Genomic DNA, 10761 nt, shown 5'->3' on the forward strand with positions numbered 1-10761 from the left:
TATGAGCTTTAAAGGTCCTGTAAATGAGATTTTAAACAATAATATAGCAGCAAACAACTATTTTCAATGCAAAGTATAATAGTATAATAAATACAGTGGAGTAATGACATCATGAGCAGAGAACAAAGTCACAACCCCTCTGTGTGTGTTGTAATCTGAGTTTCTCTGTTCTTTGTTTTGGTATCTGGTATGGCAGTGCATGCATGTTAGTGCATGTGGGTGTGCATGTTAGTGCATGTGAGTCCCTCCTGTTAAACCGTTGGCCGTCCACACGTTTATAAACATACAGCGCCTGTACATATGCAAGATGGCACAGTGCAGTATGTTGCATTCAGGTGAAAGCTTCCTTCCGGAATTTCCTCCACTGAAGAAACCACATTTTCACCTAAAAAGGCCTCCAACAAAGAAAGAGATAAGACCAGAGCACAGGTGGATTGGCCATGGGGACCACCGGCTCAAATCCCAGTCAGATGGTGAATCGTCAAAACATCCATTTTTGTTTTTAAAGTTTTTACCAGCTTTATCAGTGTCATTTGTTTGGCCGGTCCTAGTGAATAAGTCCAACACTGAATTTCTTTCCCTGTCTGACAATGGAGCCAACACTAGTCTGACTTTACCATGATGGAGAGACCTACAAGCTGCTAAAGGCTCCAGGTTGACTCCACTTTGAGTCCAGTTTTTCTTCTCCTCAACGTGTAAGTAACTTGATGACTACATAATGTTACATGTCTCTTTTCATTGGACCAGCTGCAGAAAGCATGAAATATAATTAGATTACCCATATTATGAATTTGTTCGGCAAAAGCAGCTATTGCTAGCTCGCTTACTTTCAGCATTGCTGTGGAGCATATGATGGCAATGCTAGAGTGGGAGGCCACTGGTTGTGACTGGATTGTTTTTTGTTGGCTCTCGTGTATACAGGGTAACCTCATTCAGCTGTGCTTCTTGTTTTGTGTTTAGTGGCCGCTTTCACTGGGCTTCCTAACACTGGATGCGCACATGGCATGCGCGTGGTGGCTGCAGAATGTCTTGGAGGCTGAAGGTGTGTCCGACAAAGCATTTGTTTTGGTCTGAGATGCTATTGGTCTTGTGTGACATCTGGTGGCAGTGACAATCATTTACAGAACCTTTCATAATTCTTACTGTGGGTGCATATTTGGTACTTTTACTAAGCCATTACTGGCTAAAACACTGGAGCTGGGATAATCACTGTGAATTGTGTCTAACCATGTCTGTAACTTTCCAAAAATGAATGATCTGACATTCACACCCACGTCATGTACTGAGTGGTTAGCTGTGCCGAGGTGAGAAAGAAGCCAAGAATTGAACTTTTTTCATTTGCTACACATATAATTCTGTCACTTTTTATGTGAACAACTGAGAGCAACAAAGATGAATGTCTCCCAGGAGAGACAGGCTGAAAATGTACACCGTTATCCCCATATTTAAATGATATCTTATGACAGCTGGCTTTACTCTCTGTCTTCGAGTGTAGCCTTTCCGACCAGCTAAAATCACTTTTGATTTGCAACGTGGTCATGTCTAAAGAACTACTTCTGATTCATTATACTCAGATCCTTATAGTACATGGCCCTTAAACAGAAAAATGGTCACCTGTCTAATAGTATTAGGCCTACAGTGGGGAACATAGGCTACATACTGTATGTCATCAGTCCCCAAACCAACAGGTAATTCAGATTGATATGTCTGAATTAAGCAACAGTGGAAGTCCATGTCATCCCTGTCAGCTCTGGTTCACTCCAGGAATTTTCCAAATACACAGGGGGAGCTACTGGAAATGATAACTCCAGCTAATGTTTTGCTATGAAAATTGAATAAACAGTGAAATTTATGGTCTTTGGTGGAGGTCAGCACAAGCCTGTTTTTTTAATGCAACATCCATTGATTAAAACAAGTCCCTGTTTTTCCAATCAATGCAGATGGCTTTTCAACCATAAACTGATGCATCACAATAGATTGATTTTGTATTTACATTGCTAGGAAGTAGTCTATATGTAGCCCCTTTGGCCAGCCACTAACTGTTGTTTGTGCAGTATTGGTCCACTAACAGACACCACGTCTAATGCTGTCATCGTATTAGAGGACACATATGGACCTGCAAATTGATCAGATGTCAGTTCACTGCAAGGTTACTAACAGTCCCATATGGTATATATGAGATTAAAGAAAAACATAGCATAACTTATTCTTTTTATTATTCTGTTATTTATTATAATGACACTAATCAAAGCAAAATGCCATGATGTGGGTAGCTGATGAGACAGTTAACCAAGATAATAAGGTTTTCAAGGTCTTCATTGAAATTCAGACCAAATAAAGTCAACATACACGGAACAAATAAGAGTAGACCTCACATTTAATATATTGCATTTTTGCATTTAATACATTCTTTTAAAGGTGCACTGTGTAAAATGGTGCTACTTGCTCCACCTCCATAGGGGGCAGCATTTCACCCCTTCGCCCCTGTCCAGTTAATCATGTGTCTGTTTTCCCCATGTTCCCATATTAAAATTGTTGATAGAACTAAAACAAATTATGAGTACTTGTAATACAAACAGTGTGTTTTCATTTACCTATAAAAATATGAAGGCAAGGGGATACTGCATGACACATGGGTGTCAGGCTACAGCAGCATGAGGAAGGGATGATGACATCATCACAAAGGCAAAATCAGAAAATAAGGTTTATTGCCAGGTAGGTTTTTACTAACAAGATATTTGGCTTGGTGCAGTATCCAATAAACATATTAACAAGAAATAACAAAAAAAAGGTAAAATACTGCAACTGTCAAAAAGATAAATACACACATTAAAAAAATAAAACAATGAAAAAAACTATGTACAAAAGTGTTGACAAAACTCCCGCTGAGCAGGATGTGGAAAAGATCACAGTATAGAAAATATCTGCAAGAATAATACTCCAAGGTGTAACTGTAATGTGGTTGTTGATAGTTAACACACCAGGATTTATTCGTGTTTTGCTTCTTTGTCGTTGAACGTGGTTTCTTGTCAGAGCGGTCTTTTGGGAGATAAAGGTCACTTTCTAGACGCATTAGCCATCTCTGCATTTCTGTGATGCTAGTCGGCCCCCTTTTTTTTTATTACAGTCAGAGCTGTAGTGTAGCTTCAAGCTCTGGAGGAGGCTCTTCTTCTTCGTGGAACTGAGTGCAGACTTGATGCTACACTGACACACACAGCATCTAGTGTCATTTAGTGGTGTTACAACACGGCCCGGGATGCAGCTAGTTAGGGTTTCAGTAGATATCTCTGAAATACAATAGATGAAGGTCTTGGTCATGACATCATCACTGTGGCTCCTTCACATACTATTGATAGTGTAAGTTCATTTTTTGAACATTTAAACTAAAATTCTGGCCAGATCTTACACATTACACTTGTAATGAGTTTTGGTTTTTATCCGTTTTGACTGCTGCAGCAGCTTGATGTGCTCCCCCTCAGCTTTGGTCAGCCTTCCTGAGGTTACAACATAACCCTCAGGTTGAGGTTTTCTCTCTTCAAACACAACATTATCATAGAATATACCTGTTCTTATAGGAACATAAACATAGAACACTATTTTTATTGAATAAGCACACCTTTTTGTTACAGTATATGGGCATAACTTTCTGCTAAAGGTCTAACAGACGTTTCTCCTTTACCCAAACATTTAGTGATCAAGATATACTTATATTGATCACATAATGTCAGATACACACATGTAAAGTTTTGTAACAGTTGCAACACCATCGTGGTGACAGAATCTGTCCACAGACAGATAAACAGACATGTCAACACCTGCCAAAGTCTTCAAACTGCCTCTATGGTCTTTCCTGCTACAGTTGGTGTCTCCGGGATCACATTTTGTCATGATGACACACACACACACACACACACACACACACACACACACACACACAGAGACACAGACACACTGAATAGGTGAAAACAATACAAGACCCGCTGTCACAGCTGGTAAACATGCCTCAATAATCATAATACAAACTGGGTCTGGGATTAGTGCAGTGAGATTACCATGACAACTGACTTACTTTTCGTTCTCTGCAGATCATATTAAATTCTAGTATAATTATGGTCACAGATATTAAATAAACCCCATTCATAGGAAATGAGTATTAACAAATTTAGTGTGATATAAAAACTGCTTGTGAGCATGTCATTCAGAGGTCCTCAACAAAGTTGAGGCACCAACATTTATGGTTAATAATGTTGGCAGTTAATAAAATGTATTGTTTCCTCATAGGCATTAAAGTTTTTTTTGGAACAACTGTCAGAATTCTGTCTGAGACAGCAAGATTAATGTAATTGTAGATGATTACTTTTGAGTACATTCCACTCATGATAGACACCCTTTGACAACCTTAGGTTGGTTGTGTCAATCAATCTAATTGGCTGCCAAAGGCTGGGAAGCACTACACCTCCCTCGTGCCTTATGAGTATTGTGAAATCTGAGAAAGTTCATCCTGGAACACACCATGTCACTGTGTAAAGCTAACTCAAAGCAGTCAATTCTAGTAATTATTGTGACTTTTCCCCTGATCCTCAGACTGGTGCTCAGACTGCACAGTAAGTGGATATGGATGTCATCTGTACAAAGGAATTTAAAAGATTTAAATGCCTGTAAATTGAAATGATTGCCTCAAATGATTAGCTGCACCCACACATAATTTAAGTATCATGAAGGAAGGTGCACAAAGTGAAACAGGGCTGATTGTGAAATTTTGTGATAATACCAAAGGTATTATCTACCAAAGGTTTTGTCACATGAACTCTACAAAATACAGATAAATATTTTACAACAGTACAAGTCTCATCTGTCCTTGCAGGAGCAGTTCAAGTCGTGGAAGTTCATTTTATAATTATAGCTTTAATTTGTAATGAGTTATTGTGTTGAGCCATTGAGCATACTCTGTTTTCATTTTAATATTTGAATTGGTAAAAGATTAAGCAAAGATGACTGCACACATCTGGACAACTGTTTATATGAGGAAGCTGCAAATGGTTTTCAAACCGAAAACAGAATGATTAATAAACAAAACCTAGCTGGCTGATAATGTTATGTGACCAAGTGTTATCTGAGGACTGGAACAAATGAATGTTCAAAAATAGCAAGACATAGGAGAGAACAAGGACACAAGTGAGACTTTTTAATCCAGTATCATTTGCACAACAAGCAACTGACACCAACCACATTGAATTCTGAATGCATGAGTACAAAGTCGGTCATTTATACCCAAAGGAGAGTGATATCAGATGGTCGTCCAACAATTTGTTCCAGATCATCAAAACAATGAAAACAACTACCGCACCGATTGCCAGTATGTTTGGCTGGATATTCATGGACCTCAGAGACTGACTTCTTGGCCGCATCATGATGTCAAATGTTACCTTTAGTAGCCAGCATTACCAAGACTCTATTTAGTATGCTGTTCCTTCCTGTTTATCTTGTATTAAAGTGAGTCTGTGTAACTTTTGAAAGAACTAACAAAGAGTCACAGTCATGACATCATGACTGGTTTAGACTCTGTCCATGAGCCTCTGGAACTCAGTGCGATCTCCTTCTGCATTTCTTTCTGAAAAATCGAGGCATGTTCCTGGGATTTACTGTCCATGTTCTAAGACATCCACAACAACACTTGCTATTACAAACTGAAACCTTTGTAATTTTAATAAAGATAAACAAAAATTATTTGCGTGCATGGGTAACTTGGTTTCATCCATAAAAACTGTTCAACACTTTCTTCTAATGTTTTTTCAGCTTTCTGGTTATAATTTCTGCTATTATAATAATAAACCCTTTGACAGCGTTCAGTCCTCTCTCTCCTGTCACCCCTTTTTGAGCCACCCAACTTTTTCTCTTGAGCCTAGGGATTGTGGGAAGTGGTGTTTGTGGGAATTTGAATGCGTTTATTTACTTCAAGGCAAGAACACAGGACTTCTCGATTCACTTTCATTTTCCATACACTCTTAACTTTCACCAGAAAACCTAATGTCCCAAAATGTCAAACTATTATTTTAAATCTTTAATTCTACAAGGGTCAGTTTTCAGTTGATTGGAATGGAAATTCACAAATTTTGGACTAATTAATTTTGTACTATGAAAAAATGTAGATAAGTTTGAGGTGGTGAGAACTTTTTTATTGGCAGCGAAAAATCTCTCATAATCATATTACTCATGGTATTGTTGGGTATTCAGTTCATTCATTCATTCACTCATTTATTCATACAACTTAATCACATATTACACAGTAATATCCAGTATATTGCATTTGATTCATATGCCAAATTGTCCCTCCAGGCCCCCTCTCCACTTCAGCTCTATTTGCATGTCTAAAGCAGCAGAGTCATTAAGAGGCAACCAACCACAGCGACACAGTCTCAGAGCTCAGTTCCTCCCCGGAGCTGCTGAAGCATCGTCAGCCTTTGGAGAAAGCGAATCAGAGAGTCTCTACAGGTCCCCTATGGGAGGAGAAGAGAGCTCTTATTCTAACTCAGTGGAAAATGCCAGCACCCACAGGGGCACCGTTACACACAGCTGGGATAATAAGTATCGCAGGGAAACCCACGATCCACCAGCAAACTGAGACCAGTGCACGGATTTCTGCCCCTATTCACCATCGCCACCAAGCTGACTCATCCCAGAGCCAATGAATCTCTTTCCCTTTGGTTTAGAAGGGCTATTTGAATGTCTGAATCAGTGTGCCATGTAATACAGGATGTGGTTTATAGGACCACAGGGGAGAGTGGATGGGGTGAAACAGTGTGGGGCCTATGAGATGCACTCTCTTGAAGGCAGGCTTGAATTGAAACACTTGTGCATACAATCCCCATAGCACACAGGCTGCAAAAAGCTTCCAGTTTGAAGCTAATATACTGTTTCATACTTTCTTTAACCATTTAACACACAGTTTGCCCCTTTGTTTTCCCGTATGTAGCTTTGAAGTGGTTAAAGTCATCTTATTCAACACTGTCAGACAATATTACACTGTATATCTGTATCTATATATGTGTACATGAGCAAAACATTCTTAAAAAATAGAAATATTCTAATGTTTCATGCATCATTTCATATATACATGTATTTCCTCCCAAATTTAGCTTGACGTATTAGAAACTTGGGGATCAAGAAATCAAATAATCCTAAGGCACTCATTTCATTCTCTGAGTGCCTTTACAAATGTCTGATGTTTTTGTATATTGATCCCACACTTTATTTACTACATGTAGAATATGGGAAGTCTTTGTAATATCAAAATGATTTAAGTGCTGATACATCAATCGTGATAAGATCATTTTATTGACTCAAAGCAGAATCTGCAAAACTTTTTTTTTTTTAAGTTGTGAGTGGATCAGTCAGAGAGACATGAATTCACATTGTTACAGAGTCAAATCAGCAGGGGATTGCAGGAGCTCAAGCCAAGGATTAAATTTGTCACAGTAAAATTGTACTACTAGTGTTAATTTAAAGGCACAACCAGAATACTTAGCAAGTGCTTCGTTGTTAAATGTGAAATTCCCTCCCAAAGACATTAGCACAAAGCTTTTATTAAGCATAACCCCTATTTCCATGGAAGAGGAAAAATGCATGCCTCGCCTACACAGAAGTCTTGATTCACCTGAGAGCCGCCCTCTCCTCCTACAAGCTCTTTCTTCTCTTTCTCCTCTTTCTCCTCTCACCAGCTTCGGCTCACTCGGCTTTCTTCCTCTCTGGCATTCAGTTTAATAAGTTAGCGTGAATGGCTGTGACCAAACATAATGCCAAAGACCTGCTAGCAGGCTATAAATGCAGCCCTAATGGCTAAACCATTATAACATTTGGTGCAGACTCTGCTGTCGTGAATGTATTGCTGCAGGAAAACGGAGGTGGTGGAAGGCAGGAGGAGGTGGGGGGTGGGGGGTGGGGGGTTGAGTGAAGAGCTCCCTTTCCATTAGCTGATTGAATTGGAAGCTAGTCCTGTGGGCTGGGAATTGTTTGCCTCACATTAAATACAACTGAAATGGAAACATCTCTGTTAGCAGGCTCAGGAAAGTGTCATATGAGAGTACTGTCCCACCAACAAGACTACTTCACCACCCAGCAGTAACACACGGGTAGCCTGTTAATAGAAGTGGTTGCTCTAGTACATTTCTCAGTACCGGTGTTGTTTTGTATCATCCACCCCATGTTTTTTGTGAGCCAGAGTGAAGGCCTAATGGACCATGGCGTGCTGGAGTAGCTGGCCGGCTGTCTTAGACAACACATCTCATATTAGGATCCAACATTTACTCAAGTGCAATGTCAGATTTAATAAATGATATACTTGTTCTGGCTCCATTGCAGAGGGTGGTGTGAGAAGAGGGAGGAAGATGAGAGGCTTTAAAAAGCATAAGTGTTCCTTTTCTTTGTAACCAGGTCAACGGCCAAGATGTTTCTCTACAGAGAGTGGGGGAAGGGATGTGTGTGGGGAGTTTGTGGTGCATGGTTAAGGATACAATCTAGTGCATCCTGGGAAATGCATGTTTTTACCCTGGATAAGCTGCATGTTTGGACAAAGTTTTAGAGAAAGACATACATTTAGAAATCATAAGGGATTGTTTGGTTCTATCCACAGTTTCCTATAATCTGAAACAAAATACATGTGTTTGTGGAGGAGCGATGATTTGAAGGGAAATCAAAGTCGGAGCGAGACACCAAGTCTTGTTAGAGTGACATGGGGAGAATGCAGCCCACGCATTAAGTCAAATGTAAATTTGAAGTCATGCGAGAACCACAGTCAATGTTAGAGGAGATTAAGAGGAATGCAAACACCCTATGAAAATGTAATGAGAAAGTGCCTATTTCAGTTCTGTAGTTAGTCAAGGAGAAAAGTTAACAGTGTAACCTCAGCATGCCCTCGTGTTTGCCTGCTAAATGTTTCAGCTGACACAGTAATTATGCACTTTGCGCGTGTTACCAGGAGTTTGACAAACCCCTGATTGCCACAGGTTTTGTTGTGATTGCGGCTTTGCCAGCATCTGCATTTCAAACACCTCCACCCCCCCACCCCCCACCCCCCCGACTTAGCACTGTACTCAGATGCTATATTATTTAGTCTAATGGTACAGATCATACACATATGAACCAGATTTTAAAGCCTTAAGATTCTCTGAGTTTAGGAGCATAATTGGTTGGGTGTAGATGACAGGGACTGAGTGTAAGTTATGGAGGCTGAATGTCATCGAACCTGAGCTTGACGTTGAATTTACTTGACAAATGTTACCATAGCTGCCGTTTGCAGCCCAGAATCATGTTCAGAGGGGAAGTAGCGCAGTATACCCCCATGCATTAATGAACATAAACATTTGATGTATTCAGGGCATCTTCTTGATGTTAAGCTTCATCCCTTCTTTAACAATTCACATCTTAGCTGTCTCAAACCTTTAAAATCCTTCTGTAATCTGACAGTTTCTCATTTAGTGTATCTCCTCCTCTATAATTAGTGAAGATATGGAAGGGAAATCAACATGGGATAGTGCAGGTTTCAGTTCCATTCTTTTTGCTTTATTTGTACATATGTGTGTTGGTATTTCTTGCAGAGTTCATGTCTGTAACCATACTTGCACTGCAAGAATGATCTGAACATTTTTCTGTGTGACTCTATAATTAGACAGCCATGTAAATATTTTCTAGTTTTCAGTCAGGTGGAAAGTGGAGGAGTAAATACATGAAAGTGCGTTTTGGTTGGATTTGACCTTCCGTGGTGGGTCAAGCATGCCGCAGATGTGCAGAAGATGTACCATTTCTAATACTTTATGGAAGTGAGGACTGAGCCACCCTGGGGGTTGACAGGTGTTTCAAGTGAAAGAACTGGTATAAAATAGCAGGTTTTAATCACTCAGATCAAGGCCATGAGCACAAAACAGGCCATAAGGTTGCCGTTGATAAGATGTGTATGATCCCTCATGGGAGTGACTAATTAAGTGAAGGTCTTTTTGGGTGCCACTCAGTCATCTGTGCTCAGACTGAATGTGGTCAGGCAGTGGCCCCTACGGGCTACCATCTGTAAAACAAAACGGATGCTGCTCTGCAAAACCATACTGTATTTTTTTCTGTTATTGTTGTAGGGGCTGAGAAGTCAGACTCCCTTTTTTTGCGTTGCACCACAGAATACAAATGGGTTTCTGTAAACTGTGCTGCAAATAATGAGTGACTCAGGGAAACATGCTGCAGGTCATATGTGAAGACAGTCTGGCACGCACGGGCACACACACAGACACACAGACACACAGACACACGCACACACGCACGCAAACACAGACAGACAGACAGACAGATGATGAAACTAAACGTGCACACAGGGCGCACCCGTTTACAAACACAAAAAGGCACTCAGACACATCTGACAGATCTAACCCACCTCTTCAATTTACCAGACCCCCCCGGAAATCTCTTGACTACTAACCACTTATCTCGTCGTCTGACTTTATTTTAGCCTTTAACTCTTGCAGGAGCAGTTCCACAAATGCAGTTGGAGTTGTCCTCGGTTCGTGAGATGTGTCCATTGTTTCGTCTGTGAGTGACAGAGAGAGAGAGAAAGAGCGAGAGAGAGCGAGAGAGAGAGAGAGAGAGAGAGAGAGAGAAGAGAGACGGAAGCGGGGGGGGGGAAGTCGGGGGACAGGGAGGGGGGCGCTCTGCTCTGCTCAGTGCAGGACGCAGGAGACAGTCGCTCTCCAAGGTGCTGAAAGTCGGAGCGCTCCCTCAGTC

The sequence above is a fragment of the Seriola dumerili genome, unplaced genomic scaffold, assembly GCF_002260705.1.
Source record: "Seriola dumerili isolate Sdu_G_001 unplaced genomic scaffold, Sdu_1.0 BDQW01000052.1, whole genome shotgun sequence".
NCBI lineage: Eukaryota > Metazoa > Chordata > Actinopteri > Carangiformes > Carangidae > Seriola > Seriola dumerili.